At 35.8% G+C, this 14,865-nt stretch overlaps 1 protein-coding gene across 1 annotated transcript in view; it reads right to left on the bottom strand.

Annotated features, from left to right (window-relative positions):
* Window positions 1-217: 217 nt before the first annotated feature.
* The window catches only part of wrm2 (wurmchen 2 transmembrane micropeptide), a 66,497-nt gene continuing 51,849 nt past the window's right edge, over window positions 218-14,865 (bottom strand). Inside the window, exon 2 of the mRNA XM_083114788.1 lies at window positions 218-5,368. The gene's annotated coding sequence lies outside the window, so the exon portion shown is untranslated. The remainder of the gene's footprint in view (window positions 5,369-14,865) is intronic.

Genomic DNA, 14,865 nt, shown 5'->3' with positions numbered 1-14,865 from the left:
ACTTCTCACACATGTCTGTAGCAAATGTTATTAAATTACAACAATTACTTTGATTTATATAAGCGAAAATCTGGTGCCGAGAGCGAGTGAGACACCCCATGCTATCCTTACCCTCACACACACACACTCTCTCTCTAATATGACCTTCCAATACATGAATAAGGGAACATGTTTGTGATTTGGCTGGTGCACACCTGAATATTGATATAGAACTGTGTATAACTGCCTACAGATGTTTATTTCATTAATGTATAAAAATACAAATAGTTGCATTAACAATGACAGTATAGTAAAAACATCTTACACTAATTTATCACTCAACATAATTAGTATTCCTTTTGTATAATTCAGGAATACTGTAGAAATCTCGTTTATTCAATACACATTCTCTCTTGTATTTTTGGCAATTTTTATCTTTGTATCACTACCTGAACACTAGTGCTTGTGGAATGTGTAAGCTACATATTTTATTTAAGCTAACATTTAGAAATATAAAATCTGAACCGTTGTTCAGGGATTGTCAGTAATGTTAATCTCAAACTGTGTAGAACAAGATATAAATACAGTAAAACCTCGTTAATCTGGACTAATGGGAGGGATAAGTTGACAGGTTTAACAAAAGTCTGGATTAACTGAAATAACCTAAAAGAACAGTAGAAAGTGCATTAAAACTCCGTTTATAGCAACAAAAGACATTTATTATGGTGTATTTAAAGGGCATAGGCCTAAGACCAGAGTTTTACGAGAATATGCCGAGGGTATTTCTGTGTCAATGCGGCTTCTTCCCAAAAGTCTGCGGGAAACAGAATTTCATCAGGGGTTGACTGCCTTTTCTTTGGGAAGTTCTCCCATGGATGTTGGATGTACGTATTCTTAGCCGTTACAGAGCAATATGACGAATTCGATCATTGACTTCTAGCCACATTTAAAACCTTGCATTCCGATTTTTTTTCCCTTTTGCCTGTACGGATTAAGCAAAGTCCAGCTTATTGGGGTCTGGATTAATGAGGTTATACTGTAGGTCATTTTCCAATTGAAAGATAAGGATCATAAAATAAAAATTCTGAGCAAAAACATCAATTAGAATATACACGAAACATGCCTATATTAGGTGATAGTTTGAGAACAACGAACAATGTTTTATCATATAGTGTGTCCCAAAATAGTGTTCACATTTAGACTTTGAACGTAAATAACAGGAACACTAATAACTGCAAATATGAACTTTTTTTGGTGTCACATACCTTAAAGTCCTAGTATTTGTTGGCAGCAATATTTCTGTCTGCAACAAAAAAGATCTACAGATCAACAAAAAGAAGGAAAGAAGCACAAGTAGTGTCAATCGCATGTCTCATGTCATCCAGTGACCATAGCTATGTGGCCTACACATCATTCTTCACAGTTTGCCAGAGGTAGAAATCTAAGAGTGTTAAATCGGGAGATCTGGGTGGCTATTCAACACTACTTATGTTATTTGAAAGAAATCTGCTCACGTCTGCCATTTTTGTGTACACTAGTGCTGCCTGGTGGGTTGGAACAGAACTTAAATCAACAGAACGTCTGAATGCACTCAAACACATTCAACGTAGACATTGCAGCTTCAAATACAAAACGTCCAGTCAAGTTTTTCTCTGTTATTAACATTCAAATAGTGTAAACACTATTTTAGGACACACTGTATATTACACATCCTTTTAGCTTAGTAAAGTATCACTATAGCATTTCTTAAAAGGAACCTTTATCATTTGGATATAAACGTTAATATAAGAATTAATTTTTCTGTGATCCCAAAACATAAAATCAATATAAAACTTATAAGGTTAGAAAACATAGTACGCTTTTTTGAGGCAATGCCCTAAATAAATTTGGTTTACTCTTTGTTAAAGAAGCAACAATAATATCAACTTCTAAGAGAATGTGATAATGTGTAGAACATGTTGTAAAATATTTGTCAACAGAACTTGAATGAAATATACAGAACAAGAAATACAAAAGCTGCAAGCAATAATATTACAATTCAAATGAAGGTAACTTATTCTGCACCTACAGTGTGGACGGAAAATCCCTTTACACTGTACGTTTGTCACAAATTGTACACTATACGATTGTCAGGAATATTAAATGGGTCTCTTCAAGATGCGACTGGCACCATTTACTTCCACGCTGCCTCTGGTGGGAGAAAAAATGTGCAAACATTCCGGGCAAGTCATGATGGCGGATACAAGTGCTTTCACAGTGGAGGAGCATTTGGTGGCATGTGTGTGGGTGTACGAACATCTTTTTCTGGGCGAAAGAAAATTCTTAACTTTTACAATCAAATTGAGCACAATTCGCCTCATGTTATGGTTTGGGCAGCGATGACATCGGAACACCTGCTTAGTCCTTATTTTGTCAATGGCTCTGTTAATCAGCACATTTATCTGAGAATGATCAGTGAGTGGTTGCTTGCAGTTGGCAAAATGAATCGCCGACACTGTTTTGGTTTCAACATCACAATGTACCAGCACATATAGCTTTCATTGGTTGCAGACAGCTGGACAAATTTTTTTGCAAATCACAGGATCGAACATGGGTCAGCAGAATCTCTAGCTCCATTGCCTTGATGTCAGCACCTGATAATGCACTCTGAGGTCTTGGTGCGGAAATACTGATACTCCCGACAATGAGCAGCTTAAAGATACAGTTTCTGCAGTGTTTCAAAATGTAACACACAATATGCTGTTGCAGATGAACAATGGGACATAGAGGCACATAAGGCTATGCTACAAACATGGAGAAATCCACACACATTTAGGATCTATAGGAAGTACTGTGTACATAACATAATTTCAAATTCAATGTAAAGGAACTTTCCAGCCATCCTGTAGTTTTCTACAATACAAAAAAGACCTACAATAGCTGCTCTCTGCCAAAAACTGACAGCAGAATACCTACAACAATACTACTAACAATACCTCAATGGAACAAAGTACTAATTTTAATTTAAAAGTTTGCTCTTCACAATACGTCAAACATAAAAAAAGAATTACACACAAATATGATGGGCACATAAGATGGACAGTCAAAAAAAAATACAAACCTGTCCATTATAATTTATGAAGTTTGTAGTTAAAAAACTCTTTAATGGCCAATATGACAGAAGTTAAAAAAATAATATACTCTCCAAATTAAAGTTTCATTATTAATGTTTCTCTCTCTCGAATCTGGAATATGTTATGAATTATGTACAGCAATTGTTTGACAGTTACTATATATCCAGATCCATCAAGTACTTTCAATAGAATAAATAATAACAATGCATATAATAGATAATGAAAACAAAATGAAAAAGCACTATAGAATATTAATATTTTTCCCTTTCATTCAAAGTTTGAAAGAATGAATCTTGATTTCATACTGAAATAGCTGTTGTCAATGGGTGCCGATAGATGAGGCTGCGGCCAATAAAAATAAGCATTATTTTCATTTAATCCTCTCCCATACGTGCATACTCAAGGCATGACAAACACAGCTTATTATTACATAACATTAAGATAAAAAGATTCCAAACTGCAAATGTTGATGAACCTGAAAATACTTATACAAAACAATTATGTACAACTACATTTAACAAATTGCATGTGTTTAGTCATGTTAAAAAAAATGTTACACACTTTAATAGCATGTCATTTTCCCAAGGTACGGTTACTGACCAGGCTTACTTGGAGATGCTGGACACATTACTTTTACCATCCATTAGGGCTTTGTTTGGTGACGATCCATTTCGTATGCAACAAGATGGTGCCCGACCGCACTTTCATGCAGATGTGCCTGGATAACACTGTACCAGGACGTTGGATAGGACGAAGGGTACCTGCCCCGTTGGCCTGATTTAAACCCCTAGATTTTTATTTGTGGGGGACCATCAAGGACATGGTGTACAGTAAGAAGCCACGGTCGCCAGTGGACCTATGCCATGAAATTGAAATGGCTGTGCAGCAATCCCTGTGGCTACTCTGGAACATGTCATCAGGAATGTACAGCATTGTGTGGAAAGGTGTTTGCAGGCTGGTGGTTTGCAGTTTGACCACTTTTTGTAATTGCACGCAGAAATTGTGTCTAGGTTGTAACTTTTATCTTTGTATTGTTGTAATACTCACAATAATATAGCTGCTATTCCATTTTAAAGTGTGTATACATTTTTTTGAACACCCCGGTATTTTACACATCTGGAGAAAGTTCTTATTGACGAGTACGAAATACTTAAATGAAGCGGCACTTGTGTGCACATATTGTCACTATTATAATTTATTCTATTTACATGATATGGTTGATTTATTTTCACATCAAATCTATTGCAAATTACATGCAACACTTCATTTTTAAATAAATATTTATGTTGTTGGAATATGGGTAAAAAATATGAAAAGCAAACCTTTATCAGCATTCACATACCTTTTGATGCCCAAGTCTAAAATATTACAAAATTCACTTTGTAAAAATATTACTAATAAAAACAGCCTTTGCTGTCAAGAACTGTTAAAACATAAATCTCTAAAGAATGATAAAAAATTTACTACAAAAGTAGTTATTCTACAAAAATGGACGGCATACGTTACATTTTTAGAAGTGTTTGAGACTCACGAGTAAACCATTTTGGAATGGTTGAAGAGATTGCAGGTGGTGTATATATATATATATCTACAAAATGCACTACGGAATGGTGTAGTGTATTTTTCTGAAAAGGCACTTCTGAACTATTGTAGATTGCTGCGTTTACATTCTAACTATACGTCTTAAGTCCACTTATTAGAAGAAATTAATTATTCTGAGATCGCTAATACTAGTAATGAATATTGCAAAATCCTTCAAGACAATGAATAATGGTTAAAACAAATTCATATTTAACACATGTGGAACTAATGTTCAAATTTAAATGACAGTGAGAATTTCACATTAATTTTGTGGACAAGAATAGTAATTTTTCAACGACATTAGTTTGTAAAATATGTTTTCAGGAATATGTCGATTCAAGAATGATCTCTTCTTCATATGCTCTACCAATTTCATGGGTAAGATTCTGCTCTCTTGCAACATGTCTTGCCTTCAGTACCCTTGACCCAAATCGAAGTATGAGCATAATTACAAGAATTACAAATAAGGCTAAAACAACAAGAGGGGGCCAAAACACATGAAAGGCCATATTCCTTATGAATGTGATGGATCTTCAAGTAGTTTGCTTGCAATCCCTTTGGTAACTGAGATTAGTTGAGCAGCTCAATGCAACCAACAAATAATATATCCTGTACAGTTACTCTGATCCACTTCAGTTCCAGTTCTGTTCTTGTATGCCATTTCGATCAAAATTCCAAAATCCACCAACTTGCAACTGAGAAATAAGAAAATTGGAAACAACATTATTTACAAACAATTATGGACTTTTTCGTTACTTATGCTAAAATTTGTATTTTTAGTTGAACAGAAATTGTCCACATAGATGCATAATTTTAGTAACACACAACTATAAAAATCATAGATTCAACAACATTCTTTTCCTGTAGATCATAAACAAATAAATACAAGGGTAAGTCATTAAATAACAGGAATTTTATTCTAAACTTCATGGAGATTTATGCACTACTAAAAATTATATTTCGAGACTTAAAATGGTTCCTTAGCAACATGCCATAAAGATGTCATGACGATTGAGCAGTATGTACCTGTGCAGTAGTTCAAACAACACGACCGCTCGCTCCACAGTTGACTTGCACATTTCTTTGTGGTCAGAGGGAGAGAGTACCAAATTAATGAATTTGCTGGTCGATCTGCTGTTTCACTGCCTCAGTTGCCATGTAAAGTGGCCTCCCACTCCAGTGTTCATCACCGACATTTTGTCTTCCGTTTTTAAAAATGGATCTTTCTGTCCATTCATACACACTGACCACAACAAGCGATAATCCTTCGTTGCTATTCTACGGTGCAAGTCAAAAGCGGAGCGGCCAAGCTGTATGAGCTATTGTGCAAGTGCATACTGGCCTTTAGTCACGACACCTTTATGGTGAGTTGCTAAGGCCTGTTTCCATTACAACAAATTTGCCACACAACGTGATTTGCGGCATGCGCCAAGCTTTTGTTGAAATGGAAACTGTCTGCAAACATGCTGCGGCGCAAGTGCCAGGGACAAAATTGTCCCAAACTATTTTGACGCACAACTTGCGCTGCGGACAATGGAAACAGCCTACAGGAAGTTCCTGGGCCACGGGCATGTGCACTAGAGTAGAAACAGACGGCGTGACTACAACCAAGTGCTCGCTGGACTGAAGCGGCGTCACAACACAACCAGAGGCGTGGCGTGCATGTAACCGCTGTTACCGCAGGTAACAACAAAATATAAAGAATTGAAGAACCTGTCTTAAAATATTATTACATACATAAACTGGTAATATTGTCGTAAAGTAAACATTGCAGACTGACATTTTTTCTGACACCGGCAAAAGCAAAGAGGAGGACTGATCTGGAACCCTCCCGAGGCAACATGAGGAAAGGGCCCTGAGCCACCGCAAGAAGACTTCGCGTAGCAGCAAAGACTGATGGCGGGAGGAGGAGGAGGTTTATTGCCATGCCTGTTTAGCCGCCACAGTTGCCAGTGATCCTTACCGGATACAGATCAGTGCTGCCATATTCAATTGACAGAAAAGAGCTAAGTCGCCTAATCGGGTCTATCTTACTCTGAAGGTGTCCACTCGCACTGGGGAAAGGCAAACTACCAAGTGATATTTTGTATTTACACTAAATATCAGCAAATACGAAAGTCCTCTTTGTCCTTCTTCTTCATCATCGGCAAGGAGAGGAGAGGGATGGGGATGGTCAAGGGGTCTCTTGTCCTTCTAAAAATGTCAACCTAAAATTCTATATTTCACACATATAATATTACAGTATTTCGGTTACAGGAATTTGTGATAATTGTTGAAAGGGCCGATTGAGATTGACATACGTTGTCACAGGAATGCGATAATTTCGGATTGAAGCAATGCTTTTGAGGTGGTAGAACTGTTTTTGGGTGAAAACATTACTTAGAAGCATAATTTTCCGATTGTTATCTTAGCATGCTCTGAAGTGTCAGGTGTTGCAGGTTCGAATCCTCAGCAAGAAATGGTTATTTCAATGTTTGTTGTTATTCTTTTACTTACATAATTATAAAAATTAATAATTACATACACAAAGAAAAAAAAGAATATTTCAATAATTCCCCATGCATCCTCATAGTCACGATTATGATTATCCTATAAAGCAAAAGCCTTAAAGGTAGCAAGAAACGTAAAATATACGAAATAGTAGTGGTGTCAGAAATGAGATTCTGTGGATTTAGCGAAACATGGGAGTGGGAGTAGTTAGGAAACAGATGAAGACTAAATCTACTCTACATACTTCTTATTTAAAACGAAGCGCATGTTGCGCGTCATGAGTCTGGAACTTGTCAGAATGAAAACTCAGCTTTAGGAACCGTTTTGAGTCTCGAAATACAAATTTTCTTTGTGCATAAATTTCTGTGACGTTTTGAATAAAATTCCTGTTATTTAATGACTTACCCTCGTATTTAACTATCAAGCATTCCTTAACACAGGAACACAAGCCAGTGGAATGAAAAAAAACTATCGATGTAAGAAAGTTTACCATTATATCTATAGCCAATGTATATCCTTTCATTAACCCTTTGATGCCAAGCTGGTGCATATCTGTATCAAGAAGCATCACTGTGGGATATGCGACTTTTGGAACTTACTGTGACTCAGATAATGTTCGGAGAATACATGTTTTTATTCCAAGAGTCTCGAAGTATGTGATTAGTAATTAGTAGTGGCATGCATATTTCGTTTATGACGAAAACACGAAATATTTTATTGGGTGCCTAGAAGTTATTTTCATTATTTTTCTAAACACGTGTGTATGTTTTTTCAGCCGTATTTATTCACAAAATAACGCGAAATGAACGGGAAAACGCGAAATGAAACGTTTTACACGAAATTAACACGACATTAATAGTTTATTAACGAAATATTGTTTTTTAATAAAAAATTGAATGTTTTTAGTGTTAAAACTATTATTTTTGCTTCCGCCATTTTGTCTTTTCTTCGTTCTCTTGAGTGCACTGGATAATGTGGTCCATTATGATTGGCCTTCATACACGACGCCACCCGAAGAAACCTCGAACCATTCTCCTCACCCCCTCTTGTTCATTTCATTCATAATCTTGTGAGTAGCGTGAATGTGTTGTTATTGTTCTGCGAGATTTGGTAGCGTAAGAAATTACCATGCCGAAAGCCGTGACTGTGTTTGATCGGGAGTGTGAATTTGCTCATGAAGGCTTTTATATTTTTGATAAAGTAAAACGGATAATGGTGTGCAAATTTTGTAATGTTCGAATTGACTGGAAACTTAAAGATTCGTGCATAAAACATATTCGTGAAAGTGCCTCACATGTGAAAAACAAGAAGACTGCGAACAAGAGCGTTTCACCAACAAAGCGACAAGTATCTCTTGGAGAATTGGCACATAATGCGAAACAAATTAAGAAGGACAAAGAAGACTTCATTATGTCGACAGTGAATGCCTTCGTTCATGCAAATATTCCATTGGAAAAGCTCGATGAACCTGGATTACGCACATGGATGAATCGATACATCACTGGTGAGTACAAGCTTTCGTGTCCATTATTTACTTAATCATAATCATTCCTGTTTCTTATTGGATATTGTGTCTCGTGAAGTAAAATATATTTAGGAGAATCCATATTTCGTATTTGATGGAATCAAGAAATATTTTATTTGGAGTTTTTTTTTTCATGAAGAAACGAATGCGAATTTAAAATTAATAGTTAGCATGAAGAAAAATAAAATGTAGTAAAGTGGAAGATCGATGTATTTAGCCGTAAAAAGATCTTACGATATGCGTTTTGTATATTACGATGTAGTAGAAAGTGTTACGATCAGCAGCAAAAATACAAGAAGTCATGTGCACACTAAGTTTAAACTTTGTTACCAATGTAAGGATGTGCTATTTTTTATTTTTTTAAAAAAGGCTTGTTTTGTTCGCCTAAAATATGTATCATAGCATGACGTCATTCCCGCGGCTTCCTACGATCAGTTTTTCTGAATTTGCAGCGTCACAAAAAGCATGGTTTTTCTGATTTTTCCACAATTTTGTCACCTGGGAGAACATTTTGTTCATTTAACATGTTCTTCAAATATATCGCGATTTGTAATAACAAAATGCATTTCTTTTTTTATTATGCGTTGTCAATCATTTTCATTTGAAGGAAAACTATGCATCATGAATAACGTCTTTCATGCAGCTTGATGCGATCGAATTTTCTGATTCTGTGTCACAAAGCAGCATGGTTTTACGGATTTCCTGTTAATTTTTTCATATAAAAGCTTTTTTTAACATGTGACTTCATGTATTTAGCATAATCTCCAAATGTATTTTAGCTTCGTAATAACGTAACTCGGATTTTTTTATTGTTTGTCAGTCCTGTTTATTTGAAGGTACTTGTCACGGTAAGAATAAATTGTAAATATACAAAATTTTCCTTGTTTGAGTTTTGTTTTAAGCCCACTTTGTGCAAAAATGGGCTAATCGGAACTGGTTTTTAGTGGTATCCAAACCACTATGTGACTCCAGTAAATAAATGAGAGTGGAAAATTATTTTGTTCTTTACTTCGTTTCTTTTGTGCATTTTTCATTCATGCCCAAGGGGGGTTGGTGGGGGTTATAACCCCCTTTGGCCCAGTATTCCTAAAGAAAAGAACATCAAATGCAGGAAAAGATGGCAAAATGAGGGCTGACTACTAAAAAAATGTATACCTAACCCCCCTCCTTTCGAAAATCCTCTGCACGCCACTGGCCACGAATAATGAGTATGGTGGTGAAAGATAAACTCCACATGTGCGAATGCAACATCATTGCTTCATTTGGTATATTCTGAGATTAGAAAAATAAACCACACATGTGCGATTGCATTATCATTCCTTTTTTTTAATGTATTCTAAGATTAGAGGGGATGAGGAACGGAGGGAAGTGAGGTGAAGAAATTCCAGCCATGGTTTATTGTGAAAATTGGATCCACAGTTGTAATTATTAAGAAAGAATAACTATTGCATACTAATAATGTAAACAAATTTTATTCCAAATTTATTACTATCATAATTGATAGAATGCATTTATCATCTAAAGATAGTAACTTTTTCCTTAAAGTGACAAATAATTTTTTAGAAAAAATTCCTCATTGATGCCTTAACAAGTAACAGCAAGTTAATTGTAGAGAGCAATTTAATGGATGCCAGTTGAAAATGTTTACATTTTCTTCACTCAGGTCAGGATGCCCCCCTCCCCCCCCCCCCCCCCAATTCCTTAAGCCGCACTGGTTCTTGCAAATGGAATTTAGAATTGCAAAATAATTGGTAACAGTTTCATAGATTGGGGACACATTAAAATCGGATTTTTTGTGTTTTGCATGGTTCGTACTTACCAATTGTGTATTGCGGAACATAGTTCAAGGTGCCATTACGCTTTTTACACGAAAACAATCTCAATTTTTTACATTCTGAGTGCTTTTTTTTATTCCTTTCTTCGCTTCCGGAACACACAATATGGTGGGCACATCTTAACTCATGTTGTGGCTATGGAGTGTTTCAACCTTCTGCATCAAAAATTACCTACTGTCGTGTTCGTCACCAGTGGAAATTATACATTATGCACGGGTAGCTGACGTATAGCCCCACAAACCATTATGCACGGTAGCTGACCGATAGCCCCCACGAACCATTTCCGATAAGGTTAGGTTAGGTTTGGTTATGTTAGGCAAGCATAGTAAAAAAAAGGGGGATTGAAACACTGACAGGGGCTTACGTCATCAAACGTACACAGCATCCGGTTGTCGTAAGGCAAGCAAATGAAAGCAATGGCAATTTTGCGTTTGTGAGATATTTCTCTTGAAAAATACATCATTTTCCAGTCAAATATATTCCACGATTAAAGAAAATACCTCGACGAACGTTGTAAACCTTGGAGAAACTCATTTCCGCAAGTAGTTCCTTGTGTAAAATTGAAGAAATATGTCTCCGATGTATGAAACTATTACCAAATAATTTTATCCTGTATTGTTGAAAATGCAAATTCCAGCCACTTTTTGCAGTAAATCTGTTGTATGCTAGTAATCACTTGTACATTGAAAAATTCCTCCCTACTTTCACAAAGTAAATTACCTGTCCCTAAAAAGTGATGAAAAATATAAGAAATCTTTGGTTTTCTAATTATTTTACTATGGACGTTTATATATTTGAACAATTTTTCAACCTTTTTAGAACAAAAATGCAAAATCATCAAATACTTCACTACATAATTATTATTACATCTTTGCAAGACTTGGCTCAAGATCAGGAGTTCTGCACTATTCTTTAATTTTATACATTTAGTGCACTGAAATACTTAGTTACTCTATTTTGTTAGTAGGAGCATTACACGAGAAGTGGTCTAGATATTCTATAATTCTATATATTTGTATTTTAATCCAATATCATGTCTAGAACTTTAAATTTTTTGTGTGTAAAAAGTTACCCACATTATGCTGGAATGCTCCTGATGACTATGGCAGGTCCTATTCAAAGCTAGGCTTGAAACCGCATGCCAAAAGGTTATTTTTCCTTTTTATGGCTGAGTTTCTTCAACTACATATTCAATATCATATCATATTCAACATTACATTGTCCTAACAGAGGGTACTTGATTTTCTAGGTGCTGGTGACTTACCACAAGCAAGAGTTTTGAGGCAGACGTATGTTCCAAAACTCCATGCTGAATATGAACAAGGGATCAAGGAAAACATGAAGGATGTTCCTGTTGCTATTCTCTGTGACGAAACAACAGACAGGAATGGAAGATGTGTTTTCGTAGTTCTTTTTAAGGTGTTCTTGGCAACATCGACAAAACTGTATGTTGCGGGTATAAAAGTGTTGAGCAATGCTAATGCAACTGAATGTTCAAGGGCTATTTTGGACATATTGCAGAAATATGACATTGCATACGATAACATTATGTGTGTTGTTAGTGATTCTGCTCGGTACATGACAAAATGTGTAGATACTTTAAAAGTGATAATTTCCGAGGATTTGTTGCATGTGCAATGTTGGGCCCACAAGTTAAATATTGTTGGGAACTTCTGACCTGCCAACTTGACAGAACTTAATGAGTTCATTGCCAAGACGAAATCATCGTTCCTGAACACCAGAAAAAGGAAACATGCGTACCTAGAGTTTCTGAGGAAGAAATATCCAGATGGTGAGAAGGAAGCAAAATTATTTACATCTCCTGTGTTAACCAAGTGGAATTCATGGTACGGTCCTGTATGCTATGCGTGTGAATATCTAACAGATATTGTGGAATTTTTTAGTTCCTATTGCGAAAACAGTCCTAGTGCAGAATACTTTAAACACCTTTCCAAGGACACTGATGTTGCCACAGTAATACAGTACCAGGCATTTTTTGTGGTAGACCATTGTGCTGTGAATTTTAAACTTATAACTACACTTGAAGGTTCAGAATATCCATATGTTCATAAACTACACCACCAACTACAGGATCTAGTGTCACAATTTGGTCAATTAGCAGAAGGTATTTTCTCTGACAGGCTTGTGGAGTGTTTAGGTAGACTAAACACAACAAAAAGTGCATCGGTAAAACACAAGTTATGCCTTACATCAGAAAAATGTAGAGGCAAACTCTTGCAGTTGATTTTAAATGACCCAGCCAAGACCTATATATCAACTCTTGGCAAGTTGTTTGATAAAAGGTCAATTTCGATAAGTAAGGTAGATGATAACTTAGCAATGCTCTCCAAAAAAGTTCCATTCTTCAGTAATGTAAAAAAAGATAATTTTCTTAGTGGCTATGCAGCTTTGCAAAATAGCGTTAAAGATGTACAGGCAGGGCACAATGTGGAAACAATAGACATGGTGAAGGCACTTACGGATGATCATCCAGAATTTGCTTTTGCTTCCATAAGGGCCATTTGGGTACCTGTCTCCAATGTCGATTGCGAACGTGCATTTTCTGCATATGGGTGTGTACATTCAGATAGGCGGACAACTTTGAAGCCAGAAAATCTGGAGCTTTTCACATCACTTTATTTCACCTAAGATCTCCATTAGGATCAACAATTTTATTGTGAGCAATATATGCATGTTTTTTCCCTGTCAAAGATGCTTTTTTTGTAACTATTAATGTGGACAAATTTTATTCTGGGAAATGATTATTTTTCTTTTGTTAAATAATTTGAATGATTTTATATGTTACCACAAATTATTTTGTGAATAGTGAATGAACTTTTTTTTACATCAAGGAGGCTCTCGTATACCTGTTAGCCATACTTTTACTTTGTAATAAATGTAGTGTTTCTTAAATATAAAGAAATGTTCTTTATGTAACTGTTAATGTGGACAAATTTTATGGTGAATAATAAATATTATATTTTTTTAGACAAATAAACTTTGCATGGACAATTTCATTTTGAATAATATATTCTGTACTTTTTTTTTTAATCTGGGAAGTTTTAATAACTAACGCTTAGCATGGGCAATTCTGATATGGAACTCTGAGCATGACCAATTTCATTTTGAATATTAAATGAAGTTATTTTGGTAAGTGTCGTATGGGCACAACGTATTTCTTTATTTTTACAGGCTAAACTACTTACGGAAATGAGTTTCTGTAGCATGTTGAAGGTCCGTGGAGGTGTTTTCTTTCGTCGTGGAATCTGCGTTACCAGGAATTCATGTGTTTTTCAAGAAAAATATGTCTCAGACGCACAATAGATGTTCCTCTTATTTGCTTCCTCTATGTGTACCGGTTGGTGCGTACGTTTCATGATGTAACTCCCTGTCAGTGTTTCCAACCATGCCATTGTTTTCGTTGTTTTGGAACAAGTTTTTTAAATTATGTTCACCTTAACTATGCTTGCCTAACTGAACCTAACCGGAAATGGTTCGTGGGGCTATCCGTGAATGGTTTCTGGGGTAGCCCCACATACCATTCGCGGATAGCTCCACGAACTATTTCCAGTGAGGTTAGGTTAGGCAAGCATAGTTAAAATTGAAAAAAAAAATCCATTCATAGTAGGTAATTTTCAGTGAAGAAGGTTGGAAACACTGCAACTCAGGCAGAGCACGCCATATTGTGTGTTACAGAAGCGAAGAAAGCAAGAACAATAATTACTGTTAATATGAAAAATGCAAAAGGCGACCTTCAAGAATCTTTCGCAATGCAGGATATGTAAGTATGAATGTTAACAATGCCAAAATAACCGAGTGAGAGTTGTTTTGCCCATACAATACTGTTACCATTATGTTTTTTTTTACCGTTATTAACTCTGATCTATTCACCGCTATAACACCGATATGAGATTTTATTTACCACTTTTGAACCCGAAATTGACTCTGTTTTTGTACCGATATTTTGCTTTTTTATTTACCACAAATATGTGCCTCTAGTAATTAGTGAATAGTAATTTGATTGTGACTATATATTTTTATTTGGGAGGGTCCTATATTAGATGCATACATTTTTTGTGTGTTTAACCTGTGAGCAGTATGTTAAATTGTGAGGGGAGAGGTCACCTGGTTGGTGTGAACCCGAAACGTCCTTCTTGCTTCAGCACGTACCCAGTGTGTCCCAAAATAGTAGTTACACTCTTTGAACATTAATAACATGAACACTAATAACAGCAAGCATGATTTTTTTTTATGTCACATGCCTGATTAATTCTTCTCTCCCTCTCTTTTTCTCTTCCATATCCCTTATTCCATCCACCTATCTTTATCTCTCGAGAGAGAG

Source organism: Lepisma saccharinum, chromosome 29 (assembly GCF_977018435.1).
Source record: "Lepisma saccharinum chromosome 29, izLepSacc3.1, whole genome shotgun sequence".
In the NCBI taxonomy this organism is placed as follows: Eukaryota; Metazoa; Arthropoda; class Insecta; order Zygentoma; family Lepismatidae; genus Lepisma; species Lepisma saccharinum.
This window is presented reverse-complemented; position numbering and strand designations above follow the sequence as displayed.